At 47.9% G+C, this 13,818-nt stretch overlaps 1 protein-coding gene across 4 annotated transcripts in view; it reads left to right on the top strand.

The window, feature by feature from the left end:
• Positions 1-237: 237 nt before the first annotated feature.
• The window catches only part of MICAL3 (microtubule associated monooxygenase, calponin and LIM domain containing 3), a 162,273-nt gene continuing 148,692 nt past the window's right edge, over positions 238-13,818 (top strand). For all 4 annotated transcript variants that reach the window (XM_057703524.1, XM_057703522.1, XM_057703526.1 and 1 more), the window contains exon 1: positions 238-642. The gene's annotated coding sequence lies outside the window, so the exon portion shown is untranslated. The remainder of the gene's footprint in view (positions 643-13,818) is intronic.

The following is a 13,818-nucleotide window of genomic DNA, read 5'->3' as shown; positions in this document are numbered from 1 at the left end:
CCAGTTGTGTTCTGTGGCGGCCGCTGAGCGCAACGAATACGTGCCCTTTAATTGAATCCTCTCTCCTCCCTATCTGGCCGGCTTTGATGTGCCCACCGTGCTTTTCCATTGGCCATTTCGCGCGGTTCCTCGCCCCCTTCCAAGGTTGCTAACCAATCGGTTTCTCTCTGGCCCGTAGGGGCGGGCTTTGAGGAATGTACCACTAGACCTGCGGGGGGAAGGTGGAGAAGAGGAAGGGCGTGGCGGCAGCTCCTTTCCTTACTTTCTGCATAGCGCTATGAGCTTCTGCCAAAGTCTGAGCCTGCGGGTAGCGACGGCGTCCCTGGGGACGGGAGACCAAGCGGGTTCCGGAGGCGCTCTGAGATCAGCACCCCGAGGCCGGGGTCTGGTGGTCGCGCCCCGGGGGCCGCAGCCCCGCCCTCCCATGTGCCCGCCCCGCCCGGCGGCAGCGCCGCTACCTCAGCAGCCGCAGCGGTGCTGCCCCCGCGGGACGCCGAGTGCTGGGGCGCGACCGAGGGGCTGAGGTACCGGCTGGAGCGGGGTCGCCGCGGAGCTGGGGCGCCGGACGCCGCGGCCGAGGGGCTGAGGCGCGGGACTGCGGACTGCGACCGGGACGCCGGCGCACCGCGGCATGAGGCGGAGGTGAGACGGGCTCCGGACGGGGCCGGGACCCGCGCGGGCCGGGCGCCTCCCTCTGGCCGCCGCAGCCCCGGTGCGGACGGCGGGCCCGGGTCCAGGGCGGCGGGTGGCGGGCGGCAGGCTCGGCGCGCTTGCCGGGGGCGCCGTCCGAGGCCGGGCACGAGGGGACCCGCAGGCCGCCCTGGTGTCCGCGAGCGGATGCGCTGCCGAGGAGCCGCGCCGGGGAGGGCGGGCGCAGCGGGGCCTCGACCCCCTGTTCCTGCCGTGGCCCGCCTTCCACCCAGATCCTCCCATGCCCCTCATCCGCCGTCTCCTCAGCCCCTCGTCTCCCTGTGTCCCCCCGTCCCCCGTGTGTCCCCGTCTCCGGTCCCTCTTGTGCCCCCCTTCCCCCAGGTCCTCCCATGTCCCCCATCTGCCGTCTGCTCGTCTCCCCGTGTACCCCATCTCCCCGTGTACCCCATCTCCCCGTGTACCCCATCTCCCCGTGTACCCCTTCTCCCCCTTGTGCCCCTTTCCCCCTGTGTTCCCCGTTCCCCCCAGGTCCTCCCATGCCCCCCATCCGCCGTCTTTTCGTCCCCTAGTCTCCCCATGGACCCCCCCGCCTCCGTGTGCCCCTGTTCCTCCGTGTTCCCCTTTCCCCCCACGTCCGCCCATGTCCCCTATCCCCCCGTTTCCCCATCTCCCCGTGTCCCTCCGTCCCCGTGTGCCCCTGTCCCCCCTTCCCCCAGGTCCTCCCATGTCTCCCGTCCCCTGTCTTCTCGTCGCCCTTGGCCCCCCATCCCCCCGTTTCCCCCATCTCGCTATGTCCCCTGTGACCCCGTCCCCTACGGTGCACGGACTGCCCTCGTCTCCCGACTTCTCTCTAGACTCAGTTCAGGGAAAGCTCTCCAGCCCTACACACCGTCTGTGAGGTCTAAGGTGGCGGCTGTTTACTGCAGGCATCAGTTACCGTCGACATAAGTGCTTAGTTCCGAGAAATGGAGGCGACTTGTGAGCAGTGTTTTCTTTAAGACTTATCACCTTCTCATTTTCTGGAATGTGGATGGAGAGATGGTGTTTAAACTTTGCAAGTCCCATTTGACAGTTTGCTGGGGAGACAGTCGTTTGGATTGTACCCCAGGGTGCGAATGAGGTGGGTTTTATAGTGAGCAGGACCTTGCCCTTCAATTGCTGGACCAGCAGGAAGGCTCTGCTCCTCATTACCTGCCTACACAGATGCCAGTTCCTTGTGGTGGTGGTTCTCCTGTGAGCACATCTGTAAAGGTCCCTCAAGAGGATAGTATAAGTTTCTTATTTGATTGTCAAATGGACTTAGTCAGAAACTTGACTCAGATTGTTGCGGCCCTACAGTGAATTCTTGTGCTCCAGGTTTTAAAAATTTTTTAGCATTTTGGATAGTATATTAAATACCATGAGTTAATTCCAGAATTATTGGATGTTCCTCTTGCAAAGAATCTTTGGGGACTTGGACCTGGTTCCTAGCTAAGGCTTTTTTTTTTGTATTCACAGCGCTAACCTTTGAAATGTCTAGAATTTGACTGCTAGATTGTGGGGTTTTTCCCTCCCACCTGGGATGGTTCTGGTGACCACTGTTTCATGGTGTTTCCAGGTGTGGGGGCTTTGGAGTAATGAATACCAAGTACTTAGTGCAATGCCTGGCATGTGGTAGATGTTTAATAACCATAAGTGATTTTTTTTCTTTTCTGTTTGGGTTTGGGAGACCTGTGGTTGATGAAACTGGATGTGGTTTTGTTTGCGTCCTCTCTTCTTAAGTTTGGACTAGCCCCCCAAGCCCCCACTGCTCTTCCCATCCCAACCCCTAACTCTCACACCAAAATTTTTATGGTAGGTTAAAAACGAAACTCAAACCTCTGGACCTAGAAGTAAATACCAAACAAAAAAAAATTGATTGCTTCCTTCCAGCTCATGTGTGCATTTTTTCAGAAAGGATGGTGTGCACTGTGGAAGCGGTCTTACATCGCTCAGCACAGGTGAATAAATGGCCAGAGTGGACCATTTCTTGGGTCTGTTGAGAAGTGCTGTGGGTAAAGATTTTGGTTGTCTTTGGTTTAGCCTGTCCACGTGGAACTATAAACCTTTCCTAATTTCTCCTGGCATTGGCATCTAAGAAATGGCCCAGGGTGGGTAACACCTGACCAGCAGGCAGGGCACAGTCCTAGATTTGATTGACTCTGCTTCTGAACTGGGCTTTGCATGTATCCCCTCATGCTTGTAACCAGGCTCCATGTGACCTGATTAAAAAGCTATCAAACCTAATGTTCTTGAAAGAAAACTAATGTCACTGGTAAGAGTAAGTATGTCCCATAATATTGGCTGTGACATTTTAATAATAATCATGCTCTGGATTAACTTATTGCTTTTCTTTGAAGAAGTGAAAGCTTTTTCATCGCCTGTTATCTCATTGATTCTTTCTTGTCTCTGAGGTCATCAAGTTTAGTGCAGTGTGTTATTCCCACTTTATAGATGAAGAAACGGAGGTGACGTGATTTGTTCTAAGTCATGAGTTGATACCTGAGTTGGGCTTCAATTGAGTTTTCTTCCTTAAAAATTTCACTAATACTTTTGTAGGGGAGAAAAAAAAAAACAACTCCTTTTTTTGGAACCTGGAAAATGTAAAGATACCAGACCATTGTGCATTTTAGATTATTAGCTAAGAATAGTTAACATTTGTTAGGTGCTTACGTGTGGGAGCCTGTTCCATGTGCTTCATGTACATCACCTCATTTATTCCTCATGACAGTGAACAAGGTAGGATGTGTTGTTTTCCCTGGTTTTAGATGAGCTAGGGTTTGGTGAGACCCAGGTCAAGGCAGAAAGCAGGGCTGGCACTCTAAGCTGGGCTGATCCTGAAGTGTGTGCTCCTAACCTCCATGCTTTAATGGAGACTGGGGAACAGATGGCAGAGTCCCTGACACCTGTTGCTGCTGCCTCCCTGGGTCTGATGGGACGTGGTTGTACGGGGGCATTATTTTTCATTGAAGTAGAATAGTAGAAAAGATTCTGGACTTTTTCTGGACCAGAAGCATTCTTTAGCCACATCATTACTTTAGAAAAGAAAACAGAGCTGAAAAAAGATCTTTATTTGGAGAGTGTGAAATATTTAATGAGGCCAGATGGGGAGAATAGGGGTAGAGAGAATTGAAATGGTTTGTGGACGGAGGAAATTTGTGATATTCTAACCCAGGGGACACTTTTAGTACACAAGCTTTTTAACTTAAGCTGCAGTTTGAAATTATAAACCTGGAGACATGGCACTTGTGCTAAAATCTGTGCAGTAAATAAGGCTCTCAGTTTCTACTTTAGATGGCAGAGTTAAAAATCAGATTCCTTTTTGGTCTTTAACTTCTACACATAATGCAGCACATTGTGGAAATGGTGGGGATATTGTTTGGAAATTTACCTAAACTCTCTGTGGACTTCCCCTTCCCTCTAGCCACCCCTTCTGTCACCTTTGTTTCCACTTTTCAGAATTCAGCTCTGATCCTGTGGAATGGGATGGTGTGGTGAAGGGCGTCAGGCCCTGAGGTGCTTGGTACACCCCAGGGACAGAACAATATCCCTGCCCTGTGGGGCTCAGCTGCACGACTTGCTGTTTTCTTGGTGTGGGCCTTAGCCATCTTGAGGTGTAAAGGCTTGTGGTAATTGTTATCAAGAAACTGGGCAGGGAGGACAGGAAAACTGTCCCCCTAAACCCTTCAGTCATTGATTTTTTGTCAGTGCTGAGTTTCACAGAAAAGAGAAAATTGCCAAAACTTAAAAAAAAAAAAAGTGGTGATAATCAGATTAAAGAAGGGAGAAGTAGGATTGTTGGTGTGTACCCTGGTAGAGGAAGGGCAGGAGCTTCTACTAAGTGGTCAGTTCGCTGGCTGGAGGGGTGCATCGTCAGTGTCTGTGCTTGAGGAGGACAGACAAGCTTGTGTGGGTGTATGAATAAACACCAGGAGAGGGGTCTTTCTGCATTAGACCGTATATCTAGTGAAGGATCAGGTCTGATTAACTCTGGAAGGAGAGGAACAGTACTCTGTCAGGTGTTTAACTAGTAGCATTTATTGACTTTTCCTTACTGTCTTTTTTTTTTTTTTTTAATTTTTATTTATTTATTGGCTGCATTGGGTCTTCGTTGCTGCGTGCGGGCTTTCTTTAGTTGTGGAGAGCGGGGGCTACTCTTCGTTGCAGTGTGCGGGCTTCTAGCAATTGTGACACACGGGCTTAGTTGCTCTGCGGCATGTGGGATCTTCCTGGACCAGGGCTTGAACCTGTGTCTCCTGCATTGGCAGGTGGATTCTTAAGCACTGCGCCACCAGGGAAGTCCCTCCTTACACTCTTAAATAACTATGTGAGGCAAAGTGAAACTTTTGGTTGGTCCTGGCTTTGTCCTTTCTCCTGCCCTGCTTCTTTTCAGTTGCTGATTTAAGCAGTTTGGAGGAGTCCCTATGTCAGTGTTGAAGCTTGGAAGAGAGAGGGGCAGAGCAGCCCAGAGGGAAGACCAAGGGTAAGGCGATACTTCCTCCAGGCCCTGTCACCCCCTTGGTTATGAAGGCAAACCTCTGCGCAGGCTGTCCCTGACCTACAAAAAGCCACACTCCTCCCTGCCTTCCCTCACTTCACCCACCCCCACCACCAGGCTGCCTTGTGATTGCCAATGTTGAGTTTGTGAGTAGGAGAGAAAGACAAGTGGGGAGAGTGGCATCCCGATGATGGCATCTGCAGTCCCGTGTTGAGACGATTGGCTGTGTGCTGTGCCTGTTCTGAGTGGGTACACAGTGACTGCACTCAGTCCTCATGGCCACCCGAGAGGGTGGGTGCTGTGATGGCCCCTGTTTCCTGCACGAGGAAGCTCAGTGATTGCCCTGTTAGAAACAGTGGACTCAGTCTTCAGACTCAGGCATTTGGTTCTGGAGTTGTGCTCTCATGGACCAGTCAAGGGCAGCTGACTTGGGTGGACTTATGTTTATCCTGGGGGTCAGCTGTTCTTCTCTTCCAGCCTCCCCTGCACTGTTACACATTGTGCCTCTCTTCACTTTTGAGTTATCTGTTTGAAATGCTACAGGAGAGGTGCATTTAGGTGAACTGGCATATTCCTTTTGCAGAGTTAGAGGAGGTAATTCTGAAGCCTTCAGAGGGGAACACAAGTGGGCCTCCCAGAGGGACACTTAGGACAGTGTAGGGGTCTTCAGGGACCTAGGGGCTGGGCCATGGGATCTGGACAGAGTGTTGAATACAGGTCTGCTCCCTGAAAAGGTGAGGAAACTCTTCCCCTTCCCTCTACTTTTTTGGCTGGTGCGGATTTCTGATTCCCAAAACCTAGGCTCGCGCAAACCCTATTGTTGCCCTGGCTCAGCTGCTTTATGGATGATTTTTATTTTATTTATTCTGTTTTTCTAAATGAGCTAGTGTGGGATCCTAACCACTGTTTGGAACAGAACCTTTTACCCAGTTTGGTCATGACTGATCAGAGTCATTTGTTTCCCTGTGAAAAAGGAAAAGGAAGCATTTTAACTAGTGACATGGACATGTTTCAGTTTGTTTCCAGAGTGATAGGCTTTTCTCAAAACCAAACTTGCAGAGGTGGGGGAAAAAATCAAACTTCTGCCTTTGGCATTTTAAGCATTTTAGACAAGTGGGTACCATGGGCAACTACATAGGAACAGCTCTCACTTACCGAATGTTACTGTGGGCCAGACACAGCCAAGCGCCAGTGTTGGTGTATGAAACTGTGAATTGACCTCCAAAATATAATTGTATCTGTACTTCTTGGCTTTAAATTTAATTCTTCACAGTAAAGGAGTTTTGCAACAGAATTCCTTCTTAAGGAATTTAGAATTTGCTTTTCTGTATACAGCTTGCCCAGGCGGTCTGATCTTCCACCCTTGGTGGAAGTGGCTGCCTGTCCCTTTTACCTGTCTTGCCCTCTCCATGTCCCACATAGGTGCAGCCTCGGAGTAGCAGATGGTACTGGGCCCTGCCTCTACAGGCTTCCATGCTCTGCCCTGGATGTCGGTCAGGGTGTGTCCTGGCAGCACCTGGCTGGGCAGCCTCTCCACATGCAATGTTCATTTGCACGCCAGGAGCCGACTGGACCATCTCCACTTGTGCTGCCTCCCTTGGCTCAGGGTGCAGTTGCTCTCCTCTCGTGCTTGTTTTCAGGCTGCTCTTGCAGGCTTTTATGAGGCCCAGGTGCTTGGGCCTAGGCACCAGGCAGGAAGACCCAGGCTGGAGTATAGACTGTTCTCTGGTAGGACAGTAAAGGAGGGCAACAGATTTGGCTAAAAACCTTACATATATTGAGGTATGGGAAAGGTGGGAAGGGAACTAGTTTATCAGGAGTATGCTTTATCAGTACACTGGCATGACATGATCTGCTTTAATCCTTACAACAATCTCAGGAGGTTACGAATGTGATGCCCACTTAACAGGCTGGGAAACATGAGGCTCAATGAAGTTAGGTAGCTTGCTTGAGATCTCTTAGCAGGTGAAGGGTGGCACCAAACTAGATTAAAACCCCAAATGTGGGAGTGAGTCTCTGTTTTTTTGGTTCGTACCTGTGCTTTGTGATCTTCAAGCCCCGCTTCTCCACACCCAGGTTTCAGGGGTTGCCTGAATAATCTTACCTGAGAAAGAAGTCCAGAGGAAAAGAGAAGAAAGAAGAAATGACATTTTCTCGGATTCCATGTCACTGTAAAGAAAAAAATGTTGCCTGCCATTCCAGTTCTACAAGGATCAAGCCATTAGCCACAGCAGTTGCCCACTGACATTGCAGCCTGAGAGGAATTTAGGATGGAGAAAAACAAGCATTCTGTGCTTTGGATATGCCGGCCCCTGGATAGTTGAGATGCATATCTCCGGAAGAATTTCAGTGACCCCAGATTCTTGCATCTTCCCATACATAGAAAAGCACTAAAATAGTTACCTTGAGATGTCTGTTCTTTGTGATTAGCAGTAATATTTTTATGTTTGACTACATGTTTCTCCCAGCAAAAAAGTTCATATATATCCTGGCTCCTTCCTTTCCTCTTTGGAGCAGCTCCTTTGAGCTATCAGGGAGGCTGTCTCCTGGGCTGTGGTCCTCAGTAGGTTTTCCAGGTGAAACTTAACTCTCTCTCTCTCCCTCTGTCCCTGTCTCTCTCTCACACACACACCAAATTGTGTAGTGGTAAGCGGCATGAACTCTGGAACTAGACTTATGCATCATTTATTAGGGTGTGTGACCTCGTTTGTGTTATTTAACCTTTCTGGGCCTCAGTCTCTCCATCTGTGCAATGGCATGACAGTCCTGTGTGCTTGGGTGGTTGTAAGCATTTAGAATCCTACTGGCACTTGATAAGCAGCAGTGAACACCCTGAGTGTTAGCTGATACTGCTATTGACCAAAGGGATAGTCTCTGGGGGAGCACGTGTGGCTCCATGCTTACCAATGTGAAAGCACCCCCAAATGTACCCCCCGACTGCTGCTCTCTGTCTCATTACTCTCTGCCTCATCCCTTGCTCTGCATTGTTTTTCTTATTAGCAACTCTTTGAACTTTCTGGAATAATTTGTTCATTAATTTATCATCTATTGGGTCACTTCTCTGCATGTTGCTCTGAACTAGGTATCAGGGCAGGGCCCAAGTTCCTAGAGGTATCTGACCTGCTTCAGAAGATACAATATGAATGCATAAGAATGTTGGGTAAAGGAAGAAGAAAAGCAGTGAAATGCTGAATGGCACAGACCGATGACTCCAGTCATTGAGGAGAACAAGGACAGTAGCTTACCCTTTGAGGCTTTATTATATGCACAGCGCTGGTTTAGATGCGCTACACGCATTGTCAGCCCCGCAGTCTAGGTGCTGCTCTAGCATCCCGCCTTTGCAGGTGAGGACAGACACCCAAGTGTCTCGTCCAAGGGCACATGAGTGACAGGAGCCTGGGGTTTGGACCCTAGACCGCTGAGTCGTGGGCGTATGTTGGCTGTGTCCCAGCTCATTGTGGGGTTGTCTAGGCGAGGTGCAGGGGTGCCTGGAGTGAGAGTGAGCACGTGCACCAGGGGCTCGGTGAGTGAGGAGGCAAGCCTGGCAGGGTTGAGCTCAGTGTTTATGGACCGTGGAGCCACGTTCGGTCTGGGTCTTTGGGGGTGAGTGAGACGTGTTCCTTGCCCTTTGGAATCTGACTGTAGCTGGGGAGACAGACACACAAACAGATGATCTCAGTGTCGTGTGGTAGGGGCTGTGATGAGGGTAAGTATAGGGTGCCTTGGAAGCAGAGAAGAGGAAACCAGGAAATTTTCTCTCCCAGCGTCCTGAAAGACAAGTTAGCAGTGAGCTTAGCAGTTGAAGGCAGGAAGAGTTTTCTTTCTTTTTTAAAAAATTTTTATTGTAGTATAGTTGATTTACAGGGTTGTGTTAGTTTCAGGTGTACAGCAAAGTGAATCAGTTACACATCTACATGTATCCACTCTTTTTTAGATTCTTTTCTCATATAGGCCATTACAGAGTATCGAGTAGAGTTCCCTGTGCTATACAGTAGGTCCTTATTAGTTATCTATTTTATATACAGTGGTGTGTATGTGTCTGTCCCAGTCTGCCCTTATCCCTCCCCCCACCTTATCCCCTGGTAACTATAAGTTTATTTTCTACATCTGTGACTCTGCTTCTGTTCTGTAAATACGTTCATTTGTACCCTTTTTTTTTAGATTCCACATATAAGCAATATCATATGAGATTTGTCTTTCTGTGTCTGACTTCACTCAGTATGACAAAGAAGAGTTTTCTGAAAGGCAGAGGACAGCATGAACAAAGGCATGGCCTTGTGGGCTTTTCTTGCTAAAAGCAAGTTTGTTCACCTGATCTGATGGATGCCAGGATACAGTGTGAGTTTATAAGCAAGGTGGGGTTTATTGGAGGTGTTTGAACACAGAGGAAAGGCACAGAAGTAGTATTTTGTGTCGGTTAATCTGGTGAAGTGGCGAGAGACGAGAGTCAGGCAGAACCAGCTATGGGAGGAGTTGGCAGATTTTCTCTGTAAAGCATCAGAAAGTAAATATTTCATGTTTCAATGGGCCATATGGTCTCTGATGCAACCACTGACTGCTATTGTAGTAGGAAAGCAGATGATTGGTGAATGAATGGGCATGGCTTTGCGCCAACAAAGCTTTTATCCCCAACTCCCCAAATTTGAGTTTCATCTAATTCTTTTTTTTTTTAAAGTTTTATTTATTTATCTATTAGCTATGTTGGGTCTTCGTTGCTGTGTGCGAGCTTTCTCTAGTTGTGGCAAGTGGGGGCTACTCTTCGTTATGGTGCTCGGGCTTCTCATTGCTGTGGCTTCTCTTGTGGAGCACGGGCGCTAGGCTCGCAGGCTTCAGTAGTTGTGGCACGCCGGCTCAGTAGTTATGGCTCACGGGCTTAGTTGCTCCGCGGCATATGGGACCTTCCTGGACCAGGACTTGAACCCGTGTGCTCTGCATTGGCAGGCAGATCCTTAACCACTGTGCCACCAGGAAAGTCCCTCATCTAATTCTTACATGTCACAGAGTAGTCATCTGTTGATTTTTGTCCCCCAAACATTAAAAAATTGTGACAACCCTTTTTTCACCTGCAGGTTGGATTTGGTCCACAAGTCATGGCAGTAATTCAGGTGTGAATAACAAGAAGCTAGAACAGGATGTTGGCAGTGGAGAGAGAGGCAGGGACTTGATGCCAGAGACGTTTTGGAAAGAAGACATCGATTAGATAGAGGAGACCAGGGAAGGGAAGAGCCCCAGGGGACACCCAAGTTTCAGGTTCGGTGCCTTCCCAGCCCCCTTTTGGTAAAACTGGTCTTACTTTCCATGTGCCAAGAATATGACTTGATTCTAGAGAAAAACCGCAGGGATACTGATGCCTTAGGGGCTCCCAAACTGTCAGCACCCCTGGTGATTGTCGCTGTGCCCACACCTCTGCTGCGCCCACACCTTTTCTGCCTTGGCCTCCGGGTGCTTTAGGCAGGAGGTGGCTCCTGCTGTAGCTGGGTCAGTGTGCCTGCCTGTTTGTCGGGGCAGAGGAGAAGCTTATTTTTTGGATAACTTTTGACATGGTTTCAGACTTACAGAGAAGTGGTGAGAGCAGTACTGGGAGCTCCCTTGTACCTGTTCCCTAAATTTGCTAATTAGATTTTGCTAATTATTTTCTTAAGACTACTTTATTTATTTATTTTATTTTATTTATTTATTTATTCACTGGCTGTGTTGGGTCTTTGTTGCTGCGCACGGGCTTTCTCTAGTTGCGGTGAACGGGGGCTACTCTTCGTTGCGGTGTGTGGGCTTCTCATTGCAGTGGCTTCTTTTGTTGCAGAGCACAGACTCCATGTTGTGGAGCATGGGCTTCAGTAGTTGCAGCTTGGGCTCAGTAGTGCTGGCACACAGGCCTAGTTGCTCTGCGGCATGTGGGATCTTCCTGGACCAGCGCTCAAACCTGTGACTCCTGCATTGGCAGGTGGATTGTTAACCGCTGTGCCACCAGGGAAGTCCCAATTTTGCTAATTATTTACACTTTGAACCCCATTTGCTCTATCATTCTCCCCCTGCCGACCTGGGTTCCCATTCCAGCTCTGCCTTTAGTGGCTATGGAATCCTGGACCAGTGTCTTAATCTCTGCCAGTCTCAGGCCGTAACCTCCCTTGTAGCATCTGATGAAATAATATACACTAAATGCCGCATGTAGCTGGTAGCAGATGGTCAGTAGATGTTAGTTCTTTTCCTTCCTCAGCACCCCTGGAAGAAGTGAGTCAATGAAGGAAGCGGTCTGGCAGGGAGGGGCAGGGGAAATCCTGAGTCCAGGTGTAGAGAGAGGGACAAAAACAAGACGTTAGAGATGTGACCTTGAGAAGGGGATGTTTATTATCAAACTTGGATACTAAGATGAGAGTTTCAGTTTTTTGTTTTTTTTATAACTTTAATTTGATATAATTTCAGAAAAGGCAAGAATAGTACCAGGAGCTCTTGTTCCAGAGCATCCATTGTTTTCACTTTGCCGCATTTGCTTTTTCATATTTTTTCCTTCTCTTTGTATAAACTAGGGATATTGACCCCTAAATACTTGAGTGTTTATTTCCTAGGAACAGGGATATTCTCTTAGATTTTGATAGGGAGCCTTAGGTTCTAAAATAGGGAAGTGGCATGGTGTGAAAGTACTTGGGGAAGATGGGCTGAGGGCCAGGGGTCCCTTGGGTGGGCAGTTTGGAATAATTTCCATTGGAGGATGATGAGGGCAAACTGTGACCAGAGATGGGAGGGATACAGACCCAGGAGACATTTAGTGGAGTCTTGGGGTGAGGGAGAGGGAGGGGCAGGGAGTAACTGCGGTGCTTTCTGGGGAGGAGAGCAGCATGTGTAACTGAAAAAGCAGATTCAGTTTTAGTTTATGCTTGGGAAAATGAGATGTCTCTCCCCCCTTTTATTCATATTACAGTCTATGAAAGAGGAAAGTCCACCAACTCCTGGCTGATGGGGATAGAGTCTCTGCTGCATTCTTAGAGGAGCAGTACTTCAGGCTTTGTCTTGAAGCTGGTCAACAGAGAGGAGCGTTAGGGTTAGGTCTAACGTAGACCTAGGAGTCATTAGTGACAAAGGCAGGGGGTGGTAAGTGGAGAGGATGGTGGGAAGGCGGCTGGGCAGGGTCCACAGGGAACCAAGGAGAGGTGTGCAGACCAGGGACAGAATTGAGAGGGAGGGAGAGCACCCAAACTGAGCTCCGGGAGCCAGGAGTGGTGGGTGCTTGCTGGGCTCTGTTTTTTCCAGTGCAAGAGCTAGAACTTTAAGAGGATTGCCCTGCGAGTAATGCCACCCAGGGTGCTAAACCAGATCAGACTGTTGAGGGGTTTAAAGTTATCTTCCCAGTCAGTGCCTGAGTGTTTTGTGGAAGAAATTCCTCAGGGAGAATATATCAAAGAAGGTGTCTTAGATTTGAGCTTATACTGAGTATTAAAAGACCCGCCCCCTGCCCTTTGTAAAAGTAAAGTGTTACAGGGAAGATTGTGCTAGTCTCTCTGGCCTTCAAAATTCCCAGCTCTAGGAAAATCTTGTTATAAGAAAGTCTTGAATCCCTCTGGAGTCTTAGGGGTAAAGTAACTACAGGAGTATACTTTGTTTCCACAATCATGCATGAGCACCTTTTGTGTACTGAACACTGGGAGTGTAGGAGTGAACCATGGCCTGCCAGAGCCTGCTTCATACCTTGTGGTTAAATTTTTAGGAATTTTGCAAGTTGGTTGTTAAATACAGCTATTATTAAAAAAATGAATTCTATAAACTAATAGTTAAATTGTATTGAAAACAAGGGTAATAAATACTCAAAATTCATTACTTCCTCATTATTTTAGCATGAACTATGCTCTCAGGTCTCTTGCCTCCGTAAGGTGGAAATACTGTATAATTATGATCTACATGCATCTCCTCCCAGCTCTGTGTTCAGAGGTGTCAAGTCCATAGCTTGAACTTGGTCATGGTGGGAGTATTTACGCCCCAGAAACCAGCAAACACTGCACATGGGGGCTTGATTTGTTTTGTTCATTGTCTAAGAAAGTCATGGTAAAATGTTAACATTTGCCGTGTAAAGTGTTTTGTGTTCATATCCAGTACATTGTGAATCGCACAAAAAAATTTGAGGAAATAATTCTTTTAGTATTTGAAAAACTAGGGTCCAATTGAGCAAAGAAGTTGCTTATAGCATGTTTGAGTATACTATTTTTTTTTTTCCTTTTTGGCTGTGCTGCACAGCATGCGGGGATCCTAGTTCCCTGACCAGAGGTCGAACCTGTGCCCCCTGCAGAGGAAGCATGGAGTCTTAACCACTGGACCACTAGGGAAGTCCTGATATACATCTTTTTTGTCCAAGTTTTACTCTTTAAGGTAAATGAAAATAACGTTTACTTATTTGTCAGTTGAGTCCGTGGATTGGCCATATATATGAGTTAGACAAAAAAAATCTGTGACAGCTCTGTCTGAGAATCAATTGGCTATATGGAATTTACAGTAAAGAGCATTATATGTTTTATACTCTATTACTTATCACTATATATTTATTCTATATATTTATTACTATTACGTATTTTATTACTATTATATGCTATATATCTTTTATATCGGTAAATTTTTTAATAAATGCATGTGCATAAAAATAAACAAAAATGTTTTAGAGAATAGGT

The sequence above is a fragment of the Hippopotamus amphibius genome, chromosome 12 (assembly GCF_030028045.1).
Source record: "Hippopotamus amphibius kiboko isolate mHipAmp2 chromosome 12, mHipAmp2.hap2, whole genome shotgun sequence".
NCBI lineage: Eukaryota > Metazoa > Chordata > Mammalia > Artiodactyla > Hippopotamidae > Hippopotamus > Hippopotamus amphibius.
This window is presented reverse-complemented; position numbering and strand designations above follow the sequence as displayed.